At 38.3% G+C, this 22,258-nt stretch overlaps 1 long non-coding RNA gene across 2 annotated transcripts; it reads right to left on the bottom strand.

Moving 5' to 3' along the window:
* Positions 1-269: 269 nt before the first annotated feature.
* Positions 270-16,057, bottom strand: LOC110208054 (uncharacterized). 2 transcript variants are annotated; one of them, XR_013484634.1, is made up of 3 exons: positions 15,879-16,057; positions 14,739-14,877; positions 270-3,203 (listed from the first exon to the last, which is right to left on the bottom strand). It is a non-coding gene; the product is annotated as an uncharacterized LOC110208054 (long non-coding RNA). The 2 variants fall into 2 exon arrangements; XR_002324392.2 differs by lacking the exon at positions 15,879-16,057 and adding an exon at positions 15,099-15,662.
* Positions 16,058-22,258: the final 6,201 nt, after the last annotated feature.

The raw sequence follows: 22,258 nt of genomic DNA, 5'->3' as shown, positions 1-22,258 counted from the left end.
CAAGAGAAAACGCTTTCTTAATTACTTCAAGTACTGCTGCAAATATGAACTTAGTTTTTGGAAAAAAAAACACTATCTCTGGTTACTCTAGGTAACATTAAGGAGGTTCTCTAATTAATGGGTTTCTAATTATATTTATATAGCTATATTGAAAGAACAAAGAATTAAGTATAAGATTACCTAATGTGGTTTGAATATCCCTGTTTTTGTAAACAGAAAGAGATTGTGGCAAATAGGATTACAATTTTCATAAAAGTCAGCAAAAAATATGTGTTTATGCAAACATACATATATTTATGTAACAACTATGTGAAATTTTAAAATCCAAAGCACAAATGCTAGCAAACTACAGGCCCAGAATTTCAAGGGAAAAACTGTCTGCCTCAAACCACAAGATACAGATGTTTTTTAACAAATCTTTTTAATAACCAGAAGAACTGCTAATAACCTTTGTGTAAAACAGTAAATTTTGGATTCCAAACATTTTCAACAGTGTAATAAACATTTTTGTGTAATTTTCTTATCCATAGATTTTTTGAAAGGATTCACTGATTTTACGGAACTTGTCCTGAAGTTGTAGCTTAAGAGGTTTTCTGAGCACCAACTACTGACAGAAAGAAAGCTGCATTAGCAAAGACAAAGAAATGTTTGCATTTTCCCCATTTCGCTTATGGGAGGCTGAACTAATTTGCTAAATGAGAGGACTCTTTGAGCAGGAAGGAAATATCCGTTCATGATCTTGCAGAAGGAAAGTGAACAATAATCAGTAACTAATGAAAGAATACCTCTTAGCACTTGTGATTACCAGCTATCACATAGTCAGCTAGAAGAGGCAATATGTGATATTTTGCTCTAGAACAGAGATTCAGATGCTCTCAACCTTACACAGATCATGAGTACACAGATTACATAGTACAACCTTACACAGATTCATGAGTAAGGAGAATTTCCTCAAGGGAATACATTAGAAAAGTCATTACAGACAAGTAAATAAACTGGTTTGAGCTATTACCTATCTACAGCTGTCGTGTTTCTTTTGAGAAAATAATTCTATAAAACTAATTAGTTGCAAAAGGTAAAGCTATCTAGAAAGTATGAGTTTGGTTCTTTTTTGGATCAAATACAGGGTATATATGTGTTAGAGTGTGAGATTTAAGAAGATGTGGGTTTGAATGTTGCCTCTCATGTTTACTCACTGTCTGAAGATGCAGAAGTAAATTAACATCTCTGAGGCTCAGTTTCCTCCTCTGTAAAATAAAGGAGCTCTAAGATCCCTTCTAGCTCAAAATCGGTGATCCTCTGATTCAAAGACAAAATGATTTCTTACTCTGAAAGAGGACTGAAACACAAGCACTTTGTAAACCTGGTTCAAAGACAGAGGTGCCAATCCCTCTTACCTGTAGGGGTGTATTTATACAAATCCATGCACAGACACTTCACTGGCAAGAGTCACAAAACCATTCTCTAAAATTGTAGAACACAGTGTTATGCTGCTCCATATTTAAGGTTTGTATAGCCAAACCTGTGTGTCATTATGACCACACCCTAAGATTTAGCCTTTAGGTCGAGAGACCATCTGGCTCATCCCCTTTCCTTCTGGCAGGTAAAGTATGCCTTATGATACAGCCAAAAGTAGTCTAAAAACTTGTAGATGAGACCTAGGATGGAATTCTAATGTTTATATTTACCAACTCTGTGACCTAATCTTTCTGACCTTCAATTTCCTGAAATGTGGACATAAACCTGCTCATAATGAGAAATAGCTTGATGTAGTGGTTAGAGCCCTGAACTTAAGTCAGAAAAAGCTAAATTCACATCTGATCTCATGTAATTATTAGCTGTGCAAGATTGGACAAGTCACGTAGTGGTCTCTACCTCTACCTTACAAGGTTGGCAAATGGTATTTGATGCAGAAGAATGATAAGTGACAGAAGCTAACTAGAGATGGTCATTTGACAGATAATCGCAAATGGTGCTAAATCACAGCCTCTCACAGAACCCACCTGTGCTGCTTCCTAAAGCCAGTGGTGACTGGGACAAGAAACTAGAAAAGCAGGAATTCCTTGGGGTTCAGTTCTTCCTATTCAGGCTGGGTCCCCCCACACAGACCTTTTTGATGAGAGTCATTCAAAATTATCAGCCAAAACGTTTCTTATGTGCCAAGAAATAATTCTAGGTTCTAGAGATAAAATGGCAAAAGTAAAATACCTTGAGTTGTGCTCAAAGAGCTTACATCCCAACCACACACATTTGTTGAGTCAGCCTATATGAAAAGAAATCATCTTCGTTGTGGCCCACTGTATTATAATTTTACCCAGTGCTTTCATGGAAAATTTCAGGTTGCTTTTGCTTGTTCTAGGACATCTACTGTGACAGACAATGAAAGATAATACTTGAACAATTGTTTACTTTAGCTTCAGCTTATAGAATGCCCTTCACGAGTATTGACTGTTTTTTTTTGTTTTTTGGTTTTTTTATCAGCACAACAGTTGTGGTGTAAGTAAAGCCAAAGAATATCATTTTTGCACTAGGGTCATTTTATCCTTTTACAATTTATGGCACTTAGCTTCTGGGTTTCACTGCTGCTTAATGATTGTTCAGCTCTTCCTTTAGTAACCCCCTATTTCATTCCCCACAGTTACTGCTCAAACCCTCAAATGCTCAACCATAACCCCATTCTGATGCTCACAGATTAGATGATTCCTACTTAGGAATGAGGTAGGGAACCAGTTGCCCTCTAGGTCCTTAAGCACAACCTTCTGATTGAATCCAAAATTTACAGAGCAAAACCTTGCATTTTTATTAATACATTTTCATTCACCTTTTATATTTTTGTTTTATTTTTTAAATGAATGTATTTAAAATGTCAAAGAACAAAATAAGTTGCAATGAAATGATCCTCCCAGGTTGACTGCCCCAATTAGAACGTTAGTAAGCCATCAGGGCTAAACTGAAGGCTGCTACACTCGCTATTTAGTTCCAACTCTCTCCGCCTCCCTATTCCCGCAACTGGTGCCACTACCACATCAGGCTGGTTGATGAGAGTTTATGGGTGTCGAGTATGCCAGTCTGTTATCAGCTTTAGACAAAGGTACACTGTGTTTCTGATTGAAGTGGAATGTGTGAATGGTTGCACAGCTTGACAGTATTTTTTAATTCCGTTTGCTTAACAGCCCATCATGTCAAAGAAGACCAAGAGAATGCTGAAAAAAGAAAAAAGATTTTTTTAATGAGGATTGGGAATTGCAATATAATCTTGTTTCTGCTAAAAGATAAGACTTGCTTACTTTGTGATACTGCAATATTAACATTCAAGAAATTCAATGCTCGGGGTGGAGCCAAGATGGCAGAGTGAAAGCAGTGACTTGCTTGAGCTTTCCCCCAAACCCCTCCAAATACTCATAAAAAATGGCTCTAAACAAATTCTGAAGCTACAGAACCCACAAAAAGACAGAGTGAAACAAATTTCCAGCCCAAGACAACCTGGATGATTGATCAGAAAGGTGTATTGCGCAGGGCTGGGAGCGGAGTGCAGCCAGGCGTGGGCGCGCAGGCCCGAACCTGCAGCAGGCCTCAGAGGACTGAAATCGCGGCCAGCTGTGGAGGTTTCCAGACTCCTCAATCCACGAATGCCAAAGACAACTTAGAAGGTCAGTGGGAAAAGTCTGTTTCTGTCGGTGGTCAGAGAGGAAGGCGGGTCTCAGCTCCATTCCCCAAGAGTGGGCCCTGGGTGGGGCAGCTGCTTGCTGAGCTTCCGGCCCATAGACTGAGGGGGAATCCAGTGGCTGATCAGAGAGGGATTACAGGGCTCTCTTTGCCAGTGGTGAGGCAGGAATCTCTTGCTTTGCCTGTGTTTGGATCTGGGCCACAGTTCTGGGCAGCGGTGCTGTGGTGAGGAGGAGCGCAGGTGTGGTAGAGCTTGCAGTGGCTGTGGAGGGGAGCCCCTCCTCACAGTTACAGGACAGAAAGGAGTACTTGAAGTCACAGGCCAGGAAAGGAGTAAACACCTCGCCCCTTATCATACCACCTTGGAAGAACTGAAAATTTACAGGTCCCTACAAGTATCTCTGAAAACAGCTGTACAAACCCCAGAAGCTTGGGACAGTATATTCTCCACATTGGAAGCAGGCTCTTACCTTTTTTTTTTTTTCCATATGCTTTTGAGTTGAAAATTTTTTTCTCCCTTTTTCTTCCCCCCCCCAAGATGGCACACAATCTGACAGAGGCTTTACATTTACATACCCATTAAACATATTTTCACATTAGTGAAGTTGTAAGTAAAAATTAAAACCAATAGGAGGAACTATCAGAAAGATGAAACAAAACTCAACTGAAGGTAAAAATAAGTGAGAGCGATTTGACTTCCATAGTTCTTTCTTTGAATGTGGACAGCATTGTCCATCCCGAGGCCTCTGGAGTTGTCTTAGATCCTCATAATGCTAAGAAGGGTTCAGTTTAACATTCTTAGTCATTGCATAACATGGCTGCTATTGTATACAAAGTCCTCTTGGTTCTGCTCACTTCACTCAGCATCAGACCATATAAATCTTCCCAGGTTTTTCTGAAGTCAGCCTGTTCATCATTTCTTATAGAACAATAGTATTCCATTACATTCATATACCACAACTTGATCAGCCATTCCCCAATTGATGGGCAACCTCTCAATTTCCAATTCTTTGCCACCACAAAAAGAGCAAGCAGACTCTTACCTTAACAAAGAGTTTAAAACTCAAGTAATTGGCCAGGATCATGAGCAAGCAGCGCAAAAAGAGTCAGACTATATTATCTTACTTTGGTGACAAAGAAGACAACAAAGTCAAAGCTCCTACATCCAAAGCCTCCAAGAAAAATATGAATCAGTCCCAGGCTTTGGAAGAGCTCAAAAGGAATTTTGAGAAGCGAGTAAGGGAAGTAGATGAAAAACTGGGAAGAGAAATGAGAATGATGCAAGAAAATCATAAGAAACAAGTCAACAGCTTGCTAAAGGAGACCCAAAAAAAATACTGAAGAAAATAACACCTTAAAAAATAGCCCAACCCAAATGGCAAAAGAGGCCCAAAAAGCCAATGAGGAGAAAAATGCCCTAAAAAGCAAAATTGGCAAAGATTACTAAAGAAAATACTTCCTTAAAAATTAGAATACAGCAATTGGAAGCTAGTGACTTTATAAGAAATCAAGACACTGTAAAACAAACCCAAAAGAATGAAAAATGAGAAAACAATGTGAAATATCTCATTGGAAAAAAACTGACCTGGAAAATAGATCCAGGGGAGAGAATTTAATTATTGGACTATCTGAAAGCCATGATCAAAAAAAGAGCCTAGACATCATCTTTTATCAAGGAAAACTGCCCTGATATATTAGAACCAGAGGGCAAAATAGAAATTGAAAGAATCCACAGATCTCCTCCTGAAAGAGATCCCCAAAGGAAAACTCCTGTGAATATTATAGCCAAATTCCAGAGTTCCCAGGTCAAGGAGAAAATATTACAAGCTGCCAGAAGGAAACAATTCAAGTACTGTGGGAACACAATCAGGATAACACAAGATTTAGCAGCTTCTACATTAAAGGACCGCAGGGCATGGAATATAATATTCCTGAGGGCAAAAGAGATAGGATTACAACCAAGAATCACCTACCCAGCAAAACTGAGTATAATCCTTCAGGGGAAAAAATGGTCATTCAGTGAAATAGAGGACTTTCAAGCATTCCTGATGAAAAGACCAGAGCTGAACAGAAAATCTGACTTTCAAATACAGGACTCAAGTGGAACATGAAGAGGTAAACAGGAAAGAGAAATCATAACAGACTTATTAAGACTGAACTGTTTACATTCCTGCATGGAAAGATGATATTTATAACTCATGAGACCTTTGTCAGTATTAGGGTAGTTGGAAGAAAAAAATTACATGTATTATATATAGATAAATAGATAGAGGGCACAGGGTAAGTTGAAGATTAAGGGGTCACATCTGGAGAATAAAATTAAGGGATGAGAGAAGATTATACTCAGAGAAGAAGAAACGGAGAGGTAGAATGGGGTAAATTATCTCACAAAAAAAACAGAAAAGTCTCTTACAGTGGAGGGAAACGGGGAAGGTGAGAGGGAATGAGTGAATCTTATTCTTATAGGATTTGGCTTAAGGAGGGAATAACATACACATTCAATTGGGTATGGAAATCTGTCTTACCCTACAGGAAAATAGGGGGAGAAGGGGACAAGAGAGCAGGAGGATGATAGAGAGGAGGGCAGATTGGGAAAGGGTGTAATCAGAAGTAAATACTTCTGAGGAGGGACAGGGTCAAAAGAAAGAATAGAATAAATGGGAGGGCAGGATAAGATTAAGGGAAATAGAGTTAGTTTTTCACAACATGTCCACTATGGGCGTGTTTTGCATAACTGCACATGTACAACCTATATTGAGTTGCTTGCCTTTTCAATGAGGGTGGGTGGAGAGGGAGGAAGAGAGAAAATTCGAAACCTAAAGTTTTAAAAACATATGTTTAAAAAAATGTTTTCACATGCTACTGGGAAATAAGAAATACAGGAAATGGGGTACAGAAGTCTATCCTGCACACTACAGGAAAATAGAATGGGAAGGGCATAAGGGAAGGGGGGAGAGATAGGAGAGAGGACAGACTAGGGGAAGGGATATTCAGAATGCATGCCATCTTGGCGTGGGGGGAGGGGTGAGAGGGGGTAAAAATTGGGAATTCAAAAACTTGTGGAAGTGAATGTTGAAAACTAAAAATAAATAAATTTATATTAAAAATAATAATAATAATAAAAAGAAATTCAATGCTCATCAGCATAATACTCATAAGAACCACAAATATTTTCAATTAGAGGGAGAGGGCACCAAAGCTTGTATTACAGAAATTAAAAGATGTAAAGCAAAAGCAAAGACAATTCTCGCAAGCAGCAAGAACACCTGGAAATAATGCCACTGAAGCAACTTATTAAGTAGCTTATACACCCGGGGAAAAAAGGGAAGCCATTCAGTGAGGTAGAAATTGTGAAAGAATATATTGTCGAAGTTGTAGGATGCTTAGGCCCAATAACGTTTCAAAGTACAAACAACTGCCTCTTTCAAGGACAACCATAACTGACTAGCAGCATGAATTAGCCTTCAACTTAAAGGAACAACTTCATGCAATACTTCAAAAAGAAAATATATATTATTCAATCCCTTTGGATCAATCAACTGATACTACTGATTCGGTGCAGGTTATATACTTCATTTGGCTCCTAACAGAAGATTTTCACTGCTACAATGAGCTACTTGCTTTGGGCACTCTTGCCAACAGAACATGGGGAATGGATATATGCAAATCATTTGAAGAATATGCAGCTGTTACAGACCTATAAACTGGAGAATACAATGAAAGGTTCACTGACTTTGAGAATCATGACATCACACTCAAATTAGCATTTCAGCTTCATCTAGTTGATCTCACCAAGGCACTGAAAGAACTACAGATGGAATTGACTGAGTGCTCAGTAGATGACATTTTAAAGTCATCCTCTGAGGCTAAGAAAGATCCAATTGAAATATGGCAAAAATGCAGCGGAATACCCACACCTTTGGCAACATGCCCGAAAAATGCTTTCTTGCTTTTCAGCCACTTCTTTCTGGGAATGTACATTCTCCTACCTAACCCAAATCAAGATGCCCTGAAGGTCACAAATGACTGATACCCATTTGGAGCATCAACTGAAACTGAGGACCTCCATGCTGCAACTAAATATTCAAATGCTTTCCAACAAAAAGCAGACACAACCAAGTCATTAAAAGGTTAGTTCACTTTAAAATTAACAAATACTTTTTTTTTTAAATGAAGTACATAGGACTTAGATTTTTACAAACTAATCTACGTTTTGAAGTATCTATTTGAAGTCTCTTGAATGTAGCCTTATTTGATTACACCTAAATATTATTGCGGCCTTTTAACATGAAAAGTTCCCCACTGCTGACTGAGGAGGTGGAGGCCAGCTCCACTTCCGTCAGTCCTCAGCCTCTGTCAGTGTTATCACCCATATTCTCTCTTCCCAGAACTATCCTTACTCTGAATCCTCCAGATCCCACATCCCAACCTGCCTGCCAGATATCTCTACTTGTCTACTGATGAACACATTAAACACAACATGTACAAAACCAAACGTTATCTTCTGCCCTAACCAATCCAGACCAGTCTCCCGTAGTCAAAACTTTGTTTTTGGACTCTTCCCTCTCATTCACCTCTCATATCGAGTCACTAAGTGCTACAGATTGCACCTCTGAAACATCTCACATTTGTCTCTTTCTCTCCCTTCCCACTGCCAGCATCCTACTACAGACCTTTATCACCACCATTGTGGACTATGGTAAATAGCCTCCTAACAGATTTTTCAACCTCTCCTAACTCCCCACTGCAAGCCCTCTGTCAAACCAATCTTCTTTATTGCTCTGCACATAACTCTTCTGCTCAAATATGTTCAGTGGTTACCTGTTTCTCACTAGTTAAAGTTCAGCCTCCTTTGCCTAGCATTCAAGACCCTTCATAAAATGAGGCCACCTTGTGCTCCTTCTTTACATATGCTCTGATACAACCAAACTGGACTACTCTATGCTCCTGAAAAAAAACCCTCTTTCCTTCAATTGCCTCTGTGTCTTGGTAATACTCATCACTTTGCCTAGAGTGTCCTCTTCAAGCTGTCACCAAACATCTCTCCCTTGAAGCTTTCTCTCTTAATTGTCCCCTGTAGGTTATAACCTTTCCATTGGACCTCACACACCTTAAATATGACTTTCATTTTTACCTCTCTAATACAATTTTTTATGGTATGTTGTGCATTATAGTTGCCTAAGTGTGTTACCTCTGGACTAGACTATGCATTCCATGAGGCCTTCTATTTCCCCCCCACAGCACTCTAAACAGTGCTCTGCACAGAGTAGCTACTTAGGAAGAACTTGGGGAATTTGGAAAAAAGAGAAGGGGGAATCTTTGTTGCCTCATCAAAAAGATTTACAATTCAGAGTGATATTTTAACTGTACAGAGTGACCAGTTTGGAAGATATCATTCAGCAGTTAACACACCTCCAAGAGCCTCCCAATTGCTTTTTTCTTTGGACCATTGCTCCGCCAGGGTTGCATTTAGGTCCCATTGTTCCATTCACTTTCATTCAAAAAATATCAGAATAGGAAGAGACATCAGAGGTCATATTGTCCGAGCCATACTTGAATGAGAATCCTCTCTCTAACTTTTTGGACAAGTACTTATAAGACCACTACTTGAAGACTTGTAATTAAGGGAAATTTACTACCTCATGAGACAATACATTCTAAGTTTGAACATCTTTAATTACTGGGTAATATTGGATAATGCTGTATAATTAGGGATTACAAACAGATTTGAGGCTCTTTCCAAAGATGAGAGAGCTAGCTGTTCTGATAAGGAAGCTGTTTGTCCTTCAAAAACTGATACAGTAAAGCTATTAGATTTATCCCAAGGAAGAAGAGAAGAGTACTAGGGGTTGTTGATTCCTGCATTGGAGTACTGAGGCACATATTTTTGACCTAATAGCAGTAATAGAGAGGTCTACTATCTTGGCTATAGCAGAGACCTTTCCAAAGGCTTATCAAAATAGATGACAACTACTCATTTCTGGAGATTCATGTAGACACAATTGGTATAACTGGAATAAATCTAAAAAGTATTCCCAATGATTATGAATTCTTGGGCTAGAAATTGGAAATTACGTGGCCACAGAATGTATTTTTTTCTGACTATATAGAGCCCACTTGAGGCTAGAGATGAATAAAATACAAGGTGATCTGGGTAGTGAACAGGTGACTTCGGAGGTGGTGTCTCAGAATAGGATCTATACTTCTGGACCATGGCTTAGAATATAGTGCTAACAAATTTCTGCCAAAAGATGGTGTACACTAAACAAATTTCATCCTTTAGAAGACAGAGGAACCCTCCAAGGGGGAATTCTATTCTGTATCTGTGTCACCAAGAGAACCAGTTGCTGCTGTGAACATGATGCAAACCCTGGAAGGAAATGACCATTCCCTCCCAGAATTTGTGACAGAGGAGAGAAAATCCTAGAATATCCTGACACATAATCTAGACTTCAGGAGTGTTTAAAGGAAAAGATCTGAAACTATAGACTAAAAATCATACTATAGAAATCATCCCAGGAAGAATGAGAAACTCTTACAAGGGAAATTCTGAACATACAAACGAAAACTATTCCAGTGAAGAAAGAAAGCATTTCTTTGAAGAGTATCATGTAGATGCACCGGAATCTCATCCACCAATATAGATTTGCTTTAAAAGAAATTTTCAGAAGATGGTAACAAGGCCAGGCAACTGAGGCAGAATATAAGAGCATCATATAGTCCTAAAAAAACAATGCCAGGAGAGCTCAAGTTCATAATGACCTGAGATTGGTACAGTAAGGTAAAGGCAGCCAAATGTAGGTGGAATGGGGAGAAAAAGAGGATAAATAAGAGAGATGGAACCTTTGATTGGGGTAGATGAAATGATAAGTGACAACAAAGAAAAGGCAGAGATACTCAAATCTAATGTTGCTCCTATTTGTCAATGAAATGGCAAAACAAGAATGACTGATATGGAGTTGATGCCCAAGGTATGAAAAGAGATATAGTACAACAGTACTTAGTTCACTTTGACAAATCCAAATCATCTAGCCCAGATGAACTACATACTCACATACAAAAAGCAAAACAACAACAACAACAAAAACAACAACACCTAAACAAGCAAACAAAGAAATCAGACGGTTGTATTTGCTGAGCCAGTAACACCTGAAGAAATATGGAGGGAAAGAGAGGAACCACAAAACTGGAAAAAGATGAATTTCATAATTTTCAAAACAGAAAAAGAGCAAAATGTACAAACTACATGCCAGAGAGTTTGACTTACTTAAATTCCACAATTGCTCACTAAAGAAAAGGTTGACAGATATTGAGAAAAGGAAGTCATGACTACAGAGAGCCAATATGGCTTTAAGTATAGATCATGCTGGATTAACCTCATTTCCTTTTCTGACCAAAGGACTAAACTACTAGATCAAAGGATTTCTGTTCCCCTAGACTTTAGCAAAGCTTTTGATAAAGTATACCATACTCTTCTTGAAGAGAAGACAGAGAAATATGGACAAGAAGATAATGTAATCAAATGGATTCAAAACTGGTTGAATGACTGAATTCAAACTCCTACTCTTTGAGTAATAGTTCAAAGTTAACCTGGAAGGGAGTCTTCACCCTCAGGAGTACCCTAAGGATCTGTTCTCTGCACTGTGCAACTTAGTGTTCTTTATTTTAGCTTTTATTCAGCATTTTATCTTTTACCAGTTACATGTAAAAACAATTTTAAAAATTTCTTTTTAAAATTTCTGAGTTCCAAATTCTCTCCATCCCTCCCCTCGCCACCGCCACCCCCCCACAGCATTTTCATCATAAGGCCTTCAGAGTTGTCTTGGATCCTTGTGTTGCTCAGAATAGCTAAGTTCTTCACAACTCATCACATTACAATATTGCTGTTACTTTGTACCTAGTACATTTGACTGTATCAGCCCACACAAATCTTTCCAGGTTTTTTCTGACAGCATCCTGCCCATCATTTCTTATAGTACAATAGCATTCCATCATAATCACATCCCACACCTTGTTCAGTCATTCCCCAATTGAGGGGCTTCCCTTCAACCTATAATCTTTACCCCCAAGAAAGAGCTGCTATAAATATGTTTGTACGTATAGGTCCTTTCCCTTTTCCTTTTTTACCTCTTTTGGGATACATTCCTAGTAGTGGTATTGCTAGGTCAAAGGGTATGCAAGGTTTGATAGCCCTTTGGGCATAGTTCCAAATTGTGCTACACAATTGTTAAATCAGTTCACAACTCCAGTAACAACAGTGCATTCAAGTCTCATTTTTCCCCACATCCCACATTATTAGGCTAACAATGGTCCTGGTCCATATAGATGACCCCAAGACAACTGCCTCAGTGGTCTCCAGTACTCCAAGTTCTTAAGTGTTAACATGTATGCTACTTAACCAGCTGAGAAACTTCATTTGGGTTTACAAAAGGGGCAGTAAACAGCTTTCTCCTAATGGCCACAAGTCAAAATTACTAACAGTCTTGTTCTATAACGTACCTTTGTTTCGAATCATAAGTAGGCATCCTGCCCACTCCAGGATAACTTAGGGGACAAGAAATCAAAGGCACTTGTGAATCTTTAAGCAACAGGACCACAAGTAATGTAGCAATGAATAACTAACCTACTCTCTGATGACAATGTTTAAAAAAACAGGATTTAGTTCAGGGGACAGAAATGAGACAACACTTGGCCACTTCACTGTAGCTCATCTATTTGGGCTGAAGGTGTCTTCAGTCTCCTCTCCACATAGAGAAAGCTATCTATCATTCCTTAAGGTTTTAAAAATGGTAGTCTGTTAGAAGGTCTGAACTATTAAGCAAGAGCCAATCCTGTGGTGATACGTTGTTTACTTTGAAATAAGACAACTGTAAAATATCCTCTTAAATTATACAAAGAGGAACATTAGGAATCCAAATTCATTAAGGTGGTTTTGCCAGTTGCATAGAGACTAAGGAGATCTGTACACTGAATGGCATTAAGGAATCCTGATGTGGCACTACAAAGCTCAAATGTGCCGACCAAAACACTACATAACAAAATATTTATAGGCAAACAACTCTTAAGTTGGTTAACATCAATACTGCACATTTTTACAGTTTTATCAACTACATAGTTTGAGTTACAAAAGAAGATCATGCATTATTTATCAAGTATAAGCTTTTTTGAAAATCCCCATTGTTCGAATGTTAAGTAGGGGTAGTTTTAGGTACAAGCATTGAGTCCATAAAACAAAAATCCAGTTTCTTTTGGCTGTTGGTAATTCAAAGAAACTTCTCCAATGACTAAGTTACTCTGAGAAACATACAGCCCATGAGATTTTTCTAAGTTAACTTATGCAATTGAAAGGGTTTGCCCAGAATGTTTTTTTAAAGATGTTTAACTTCCTGTACAAGGAGAAATGACATTTCTCAATCAAATTACATCTTTTAGAATAGAAATTCTCCAAATGTCCATTTTCTACTTTCCCTTTTTTTTGTTAGCAGCAATACTTTTTTCTAAACTTATTTTCATGTGAGTTAGAACTTGTTCTTAAGATCTGGCTGTTTAAATGGCACAAGATCTCATTTCAAATTGTGGCACCAATAATTCCTACAAGTGTAATTTTCAATTATAGCAGCATTTTACACAACTATGTTTTCAAAGTAGGTTAACAATTTGTGTATTGAATAACAAAGTGTTTAAATTACATGGATTTTCCACTTTCCACTCACTATTTACCATCTAGAATATTTACAAATGTTTATAAAAGAATGGTTTTTAATGGCACATCTCTCCAAAATGCTAAAGATTTTTACACTTAAAACTCAGTTCTGACCCAATTCAGGGAGAGGTTAGGTTTTAGCTGTTGTAGAACTTTTTACAGTAAAAAGAACTTAAAAACTGCAACCCCAATCTCTCTCAAATGAAGAGATTCAAAAGTGTCCCACTTCTAAGTTTCCACTGGAAGTGATATTTAAGGGGTTTGTAGAACATTTAAAAAGTTCTCAAACAAGGTAAGTTCCCCATCATCTCCTCTGGATATCTTAAGTTCTGTTGTCTGTTGTTTGCTAGGAAAGATAAGGAAGAAGCTCCCAGGGAGCAAAAGGAATGGCAGAAACTGAAGGAGAATGTGTACGAGCTTGATGCCAGTGTGCTAGCTGCAGTAGTGAATAAATGAAACAAACCCACTAAAGAGGTAGTCCATGATGAAAATGACTAATTGTATAAAGTAGGGTTTGTTTGTTTTTTTCCATTTAAAAACAACTTATGCTTATTCTAGGGCATTCTGCACAAAAGGATGAAAGGATGATAAATCAGAGGGAGGTGGAAGATGAATCTTAATACTATTTTTCATGAGCCTATTTTGTATATTTCCAGTGTCTTGAAATGTCACCATACCCGGCATAAAGTCTAAAGGAGGGAAAAGATACCACATGCATACAAAACAATACCTTCTAATAGTAGAGGAATGGTGTTTAATACACATTTAGTCTCTCTTAAATTCCAAGAAATCGTGAGGGCTCTAACGTATCTGAAACAAAGTGGCACTACAAACATTTTAACCTTTTGAAATGAGCTCTAAAAACTAAAAACCACTAGACAAGGCTTCCTTTCAACGGCTCAGGACTCTAGGAAAGTACCTGATCATCTCTCCCCTTGACTTCCTTTAAAAAAAAAATCTCCAGACAACCACATCAGGTAAGTTGGTGTGAAAACTAGAATACAGAGCAGTCTGAAAAATTAAAAAAAAAAGTATTCGAGGAAAAGGAGAGGGCACAGTTAAGGCATCTTTAAAAAAAATCCCCTGGGCAAGTCACTTAACCCTAATTGCTTAAATAAATAAAATAAATAAATAAAAATTTAAAATTTGGTTTACCGAAATATGTCTACACTGTTAAAGAGAAAAGGAAATATTTCAAAGCATCTGGAAAATATGAAACTCTCTGAATACATAGTGTAGGATAATTCAGACACTTAATACATGTGGATATCAAACTCAAGAGCCTTCTCCCTGTGAAACTCTGTGAGGTCACCTAGATATTGATCTCACAGAAGATGGTAACCCCTAAGTCTGTGCAGAAGTTACTTACCAAGAATTGTTGTCTGGAAGGGTGGGAAACATGGAATTTCCATTGGTTGGTGAGCAGCCCGACTTCAATTTTTCCAAATACTCGGTTTGTGCAGGTTGATGGCACTCAAGAACTTTAATGGCATCTTCAACCTTCCTTCCTATGAAAAAAAGAATCCTCCCAGTCTTTCAATAGTTCCCTAAGTGCGATGCTTGCATCTTGATTCTGCTCACATATCTCCAAAAGTCTGCCTAATTTTCCTTTTCCTACACTTCTCTTACTGCAGCTCCGCCCTGCTCTACCTCGGGCTCCATTCCTCCACCGGGAACAACGCACTGATCTGGATACGGACCCCCTCTCCTCCCCTCCCCCCTAACCCACGGAGTAAGCCCAGGCAGCCCCGCTTCCAGGAGCGCTCGCGGCCACACGTCGGTCCTCCTCCTGTTCGGCTTCATCCTAGAGGTGGCTTCCTCCCGCTGCGAACCCGACCAAGGGCGCGGGGAAGGAGGGAAGGGAGGAGGGAAGGAGGGAGAGAGGAAGGAAGGAAGGGAGGGAAGGAGAAAGGGAGGAGGGGAAGGGGGGGAGAAAGAAGGGAGAAGGAAGGGAGAAAGGGAGGAGGGGAAGAGAGAAGGGGAGGGAGGAAGGAAGGGAGAGAGGAAGGAAGGAAAGGAGGAGGAAGAGAAGGAAGGGAGAAAGGGAAGAGGGGAAGACAGAAAGGCGGGAGGAACGGAGGAAGGGAAGAAGGAAGAGAGGGACGGAAGGAAGTAAGGAAACTAGGAAGGGACCGCCCGAGGGCCGGAGCTGGGACACAGGCCCAGGAGGCTGCGCTTCTGCTAACAGAGAAGCCGCGTGTCCTCACGAAGCCAGCCCACCGCCCGTCCCCTTTCTCTGTCCCACTCAAAGCCCTTCCAGGCCTCCGGGTGCGCCGAGGCCGGGGCCACGTGACGCCCGCGGAGCACGAGCAGCGGGCGCTGCGGCTCCTCCCTCGCGGCTGCGGCAGCACTGGCCCTGCGGAGGGAAGGCTCGCCCTCCAGCTTTTTCTGGGGTCACCTTCGGGCTTCCCCCTCCCAGGGACACTGGTTTAGAAACTGAAGGAAGTAAAACAGATGCCAAGCCGAGGAGAGAGAGCCTCACTCATTAAATAATACTTGGTCTCCTTACCAGCCAGAGAAACACGACAGCCCAAGACAGGGCTAGTTTGGAGTAGAAACTCAGTCATCAAATATTGTGGCGGAATAGGAGGGAAGACTACCAGCAATGTTGCCTCCTGCGAGTGTAAAACGCAGCGAAAGAGAAAACCAGCCCGCAGAAAGCTTGGGGTGAAACTCGAGTGTGTGATTTACAGAGGAAGCTGGGAAGATAGCAGATGTTCAAAGGATCTGACTTTCGTCTCTCTAGCAATTTGTTATCAGCGACAGTGGATCCGATACATTTAGATTGTGACGTGTCAGCACCCCCGTGTACTGCACGAGGATACAGAAATGGGATAATAGCATAGTAGGCTTAGAGCTGGCAATGACCTTTGACAACTTGTTAAACTGACTTTTTTTTTAAACTATGGGGAAGTAGCATTCAAGAAAACAAAGTCAGGAAGAAAGGCTGGACTTGACCAAAAATACATATGTATGCATATACATATATATATATATATACACACACACACACACACACACATACACATATACATATACATGCATACCTATGTACACACACACGTATATACATACAGAGAGAGAGAGAGAGAGAGACCAGAGAGTGTTAGGTACAACACAAATTTAAAGGCACTCAGATTTATTTTCAAAATAACTCAAATCGGAAAGATTGCAAAAGAATGGAAAAGATCAAGAAGTGTATTGTTTCCCATTAAAAATCAAAAGAGAAGACTTTTGGTGGCTACCAGTCCATATGAATACTTTCTTATTCCTAAAAAAAATAAAATTATGAAAAATGAACTATGCCTGCCTTGAGCATGTTTTTGTTGAATAGAAAAGAATATGGAGATATGATCACTCTCTTGCAGAGGAGACTAGGAAGGTATCAGCACCTACTCAGTCATATACAGAACTAGGTAGAAGATGAAGAACAACAGATTTAGGTGATGCAAAAAATAATCTCATGAATCTAATGATTAGGCTTATTTCCAGTGAAATGAGCTCCCTTGGGAGACTGTGGTTTTTTGCTTCATTTAAGGTCTTCAAGGCACTTCAGGACAAATTTCAATGAGAATGACAGATTTTCGTTTCCTTGAGGCCTTGAGCTGGTTCCAAAAGCTATAGACTGGCCCAATTTAGCCAAGCTGCAAGTAATGTTGCATTGGTTTATGAAGACTGTTTGAAAACAGGCTGCTCTGTACTATTTGGAGATATCCTTAAATGTTTCTGAGGTCACTGATTGCATTGGGTACCCCAGGATGTCAGCTGGTTGAATGACAAAAAATCAGTTATTCTATATTGTTGTATCTCAGTCAGAAGATAAAGAGCTACTGGAGATACATAGGGTATGCCTAATAACATTTTGGATTTGTACAGTACTCTTTTTAAAAAAAAAAACACTGTCATATACCTTATCTCATTGGATCCTTACAACAACCCTATCCTGTGAGACAGGAAAAGCATTACTTTAATTTTAAAGATGAAGAAACTGAGTGTTGAAGTGACTTGTCCAGTATCAAATAGCTAATGTGTTATAGAACTGACAATGGAGCCTGGGTCATCTGACTCTTTTATCTGGTATTTTCATAGTACATCATGCTGTGTTCTAAAGTCTACTAGTGATTGGGCTCCAGAGGGGAGGAAAGTTTGTGCTTTTGATGGGGAAGTCTTCCATTAAAGTGAAGCTGAAAAGACATATTACTAAGATTGATCACGGAACTGAGCTTCTAATGGTGACAGGCAATGACACCCTCTTCCCACCAGCAGGATGTGTGGAATATTCCATGGATCCTGGAGCAAAATACCTAATTACCTTGTGTTTTCCTCACCTTCCACCTTACAAAAGAAGTCTTCTTTTTGACTTGCTGAGGGAACTCCGGTTTTGCATTGCTATGGTTTCAGATCTCCTGAGTGTAGGCATACACACACACACACACACACACACACACACACACACACACACACACACATATACATAGATAAACACATGGATGTGTATACATATGTATATATATACAGATTATATGTATATATGTGTATTGTACATATGTATACATATATATGTATGTGAGTGGGTATGTGTACATATATGTATATATATGTATATGTGTATATGTACTTATATATATATGTATATGTGTATATGTACTTATATATATATGTATATGTGTATATGTACATATATATATATATATATATATATCCCTAAAGGTATGGAGTCAGTGATTTCTTCATTGTAGAAACTCCCCCACTTGAAAACACCCTTATGCAGATGGGCAACTCATCTGCAACTTCCAGCCATTGTTCTTTCCATTTACTTTGCAGGACTCACTGTTTGTGTTTGTGTGTGTGTGTGTGTGTGTATGTGTGTATTCCAGAAAAATCAAATGATAAATCAAGTCCCAATGTGCACTACTGACTGATTTCTGAGGTCCTGATTTTCTGAGCTCACATTGAAACTTCTCTGTAGGGGTTTGAGGAGGTTCCAGCACAACAGAACTTAGATGTCTAGAGATACAGCCCTCAGTCAAAAACTATGGACATTTGAGTCATTATTCACATAGTACTAAATTATTTGAACAATTCACATTTCCACCAGCAATGTATTTGTGTACCTGTCTTTCCCAGTCCTTTCAATATTGACTATTCCCATCTTTGTCAATTTGCTGAATGTGAGGTGAAATTTTAGATGTGCCTTGATTAGCCTTTCTCTTATTATTAGTGCTTTGAATCATTCTTTTGTTGTTAAGAGCTTGCAATTCTCCTTTTCAGAAAATATTTTTCTTATACTTTTTATGATAGCCTTGTCTTTCCCAGTCCTTTCAATATTGACTATTCCCATCTTTGTCAATTTGCTGAATGTGAGGTGAAACTTTAGATGTGCCTTGATTAGCCTTTCTCTTATTATTAGTGCTTTGAATCATTCTTTTGTAGTTAAGAGCTTGCAATTCTCCTTTTCAGAAAATATTTTTCTTATACTTTTTATGATAGCCTCTATCCAACAATTGGTTAATAATTCACTCCCTCCCATAACTTTGAGAGATATAAGGGGAAGAGAAGAGAGAAGGGAATAAGCATTTATTCTGTGCTTGCTTTGTGCCAGTCACTGTGGTGTGCTTTACATACATTCTCTTATTTGATTCTCTTCATTCCTAATTCTTAATATTTTCTTTAATATGTGGTTCCCATCCATTTTAAAGTCATCACAGTATATAATATAATTATTAAAACTTGATTTTTGCCATACTGTTCCAATTTTCCCATCAATTCATATTAAGTAGGGAGTTCTTTCATAGGTAATTTGTGTTTTCAGCTTTATTGAACACTGGGCTATTTTAGTTCAATTATTTCAGATTTTTTTCATATCTAGTCTGTTCTACTAATCTCAATTTTTTAAAAAACATTACCAAGTAGTTTGGAAGATTTCTGCTTTATAATGTAGCTTGAGTTCTGGAAGTATTATTTATCCTTTGTTCCTACTTTTTTCATTATGTCCCTTGATATTCTAAGATCTTTTGCTACCTCAAATGAATTTTGTAATTATTTTGTCTTGCTCCGTAATGAATTCCTTTGGTAATTTTCTATTTATAGCACTACATTTGTAAATTAATTTGGCAGTATCGTCACTTTCATGATATAAGCAAAGCCAGGCCATGGACTCTGACTACCCCTCCCTACCCCCAGTTATTTAAGTTCCTTATTTCTTTAAGGAGTATTGACTTCCGGCTATTTCTTATGCTTTGTAGTTATTTTAAATTTAACTTTCCTTTCTGTTAATGTCCCCTATGTTTTGGTATTACTAATTAGAAATATTGTTGATTAATATTTGCAAGAGGGAGTGGTGATAAAGGGGAGGTTGGAGCTAGCAATTTTTTTCAAAACTATTTTCTTAATGAGTTTGTTTGTGGTTCCCATAAAATTTTCTAAGTAAACCATCATGTCATCATCAAACTGACATAATTGTATGTCCACTTTGTCTTTTTTTCTCTTATGCTCTTAATTTCTCTGTCTCTGTCTCTCTTTGCTATTGTGAACATTTGTAGAATTTTTTTTTTTAAATATGAGAATGGGGGCTATCCTTGCTTTACCACTACTATTTATTGGGAAAGCTTCTAGTGTTGTCCCACTGCTAAAAACGTTAACTTTTGGTTCCATATATAGTGATAAGAACTGAACCTATGATTACATTGGTATAGGAGATTCCCAGATGAGGAAACTCACCCTCTCAATGCATGTTAGCACCTTCTCTGTAATTTATAATGTAAGAGAACTTTCTAGAGCACCGAGAGGTTGGTTAAGTGATTTGCCCTACATTACATTGTTGGTATATATCAGCAAGGGAATTTGAATCCAGAGCATTAAAGAACTGAAGGGAATCATGGAGGCCATTGGTTCTAACACTCTGATTTTACAGATGAGGAAACTGAGGCAAGAAGATAAGTTATTTGTCCAAGATAAAACAGTTAATAATCTCAAAGGCAGGATCTGAACCCAGCTCCAATGCCTATCTCTCTTTCCACAGTACTTTTGGCCTAAGTGCAAACATTTCTTGTTGTAACTTTGTGTATAGGAGTTATTTTTTAAAAATCTCATTCTTTAATGTGTCAAACTAATAATAAAATAATATAAAACCGTTTTAGTGGGTTAAGATTTAATCTATGATTTATCAAGTGTAAGTCTCTCTACTTGAGAGAAATGCTGCACAACCAGGATAGGACAAAGCATTCTGCTACAGCCATTTAACTGCTCTACCTAATGGATGTTATTGGCTGCCTTAACTTTTACTGTCTAAGCAGAAGTCACAAACAGTAATAAATTGAAGGTGCCATGATGATTATGTAGCTGAGCTTTCAAATATGGTGTAATAGTTTAAAAAAAAATACACATTTACCTGATCCAACCACTGCCCCGTTGACATTCTAATGTCTCTATGTCTAGTTGCTTTAAAGTAAACCCATCTCCAAAACAACAATCAATTTATTTCCTTTAATAAGTCAGTTAGCCAACAAAGTATTTATTAAGTGCTTGTTGCATTCCAGGCATTGTGCCAAGTACCAGGAACACAAAGAAAGGCAAAAATATTCCCTGACCTTAAGAGGTTTACATTCTAATGGAGGAGACAACTTACAGATATCCTGGTAAATAGAAGAAATTTTCAGAGCATTTGAAGGTAATATGAAAGGGAAGCCAGATCAGCTAGACTGACTGGGAAAGATTTTCTCAAGAAGGTGGGATTTGAGGTGAGTTTTTAAAGAAACTCAGGAAAACAAAGAGAAAGAGGTGATGATATAAAAGCATTAGGGACAACCAGTGCAAAGCCATGTATATGGGTGCATTGTTTCTTTAGGAAGGAAAAAGACTGCCCTATGGGCTAAAAATCACGCAAAAAACAACAAATAGGAATCACCAAGAATTTTTTTTAATCACCTTAAAGATGAATTTTTTCTAAGAGGATTTTTTAAAAAATTTACTTATTCTTGGAGAGAGAGAATATTACTATCATACTTTGTGCCTGAGGATAAAGATTGATTTATAGACCTCTGACCTCTGACTACAGTCAATACTTGTTGATCCTGGGCAAGTGGAATTTACTAAATGGCTTGTGTGTGTGTGTGTGTGTGTGTGTGTGTGTGTGTGTGTGTGTGTGTGTGTGTGTGTAAATGGTGCTATGAATGAGGGGAGTAGGAAGAGTTCCTAGAGTATCATACATTTAGAGATGGTCATTTAATCTAACCCTTTTACTTTTTTAGATGAGGAAGCTGAGGCACAGAAAGAGTTTAACTGATCGCTTTTGGACATAAAGGTAGCAAAGCCAGAATTTGAAGTCAGATCCTCCCGAAGCAGAATATAACACTTTCTACTGTGCCATGCCTCAATGTCATTGTTGGATGGTTCAGACTGAAGTAGAACTTTATCATTCCTCTAAAAGCTTAGATATTTTCTGAATTTAAAGTGAATAAATTCCAAGGAGAAAGGCTTGTGTAGAAAAGTAGAAAAAATTGGAAAATAGCTTGATAGATACGTTTGAGAAGTTACCATAATAGATCCTGACATTTTTATATTGGACCAGTAACTTTTTACAATAGAGGTTTAAAAGCTGAAAGATGGCATATTTTTAAGAACTGACATTTGTCAGAAACTTTTTTTTCCAGTTGGCAGGATTTCCCCTCCTAGTTTTGTAAGCCTAAGTGTATGTAACATGGTCAAGGCATACTCATAACATTTAATAATACAAATATGTGGCTTTCTATTGATTTCAAATCAATAGTGAGAAAATTTATTTCAGTCATGTTGATGTTTAGAGAATATATATTTTTCCCATTTTTGTTCTTCGATAATTCTGGTAATGCCAGGCACTCCTCATAGCAGCAATGGGACCTGGCTAGAAAA

This window comes from Phascolarctos cinereus, unplaced genomic scaffold (genome assembly GCF_003287225.1).
Source record: "Phascolarctos cinereus isolate Bilbo 61053 unplaced genomic scaffold, phaCin_HiC Scaffold_2;HRSCAF=192, whole genome shotgun sequence".
Lineage (NCBI taxonomy): Eukaryota > Metazoa > Chordata > Mammalia > Diprotodontia > Phascolarctidae > Phascolarctos > Phascolarctos cinereus.
The sequence above is the reverse complement of the archived record's forward strand: the minus strand, read 5'-3'. Positions and strand labels throughout refer to the sequence as shown.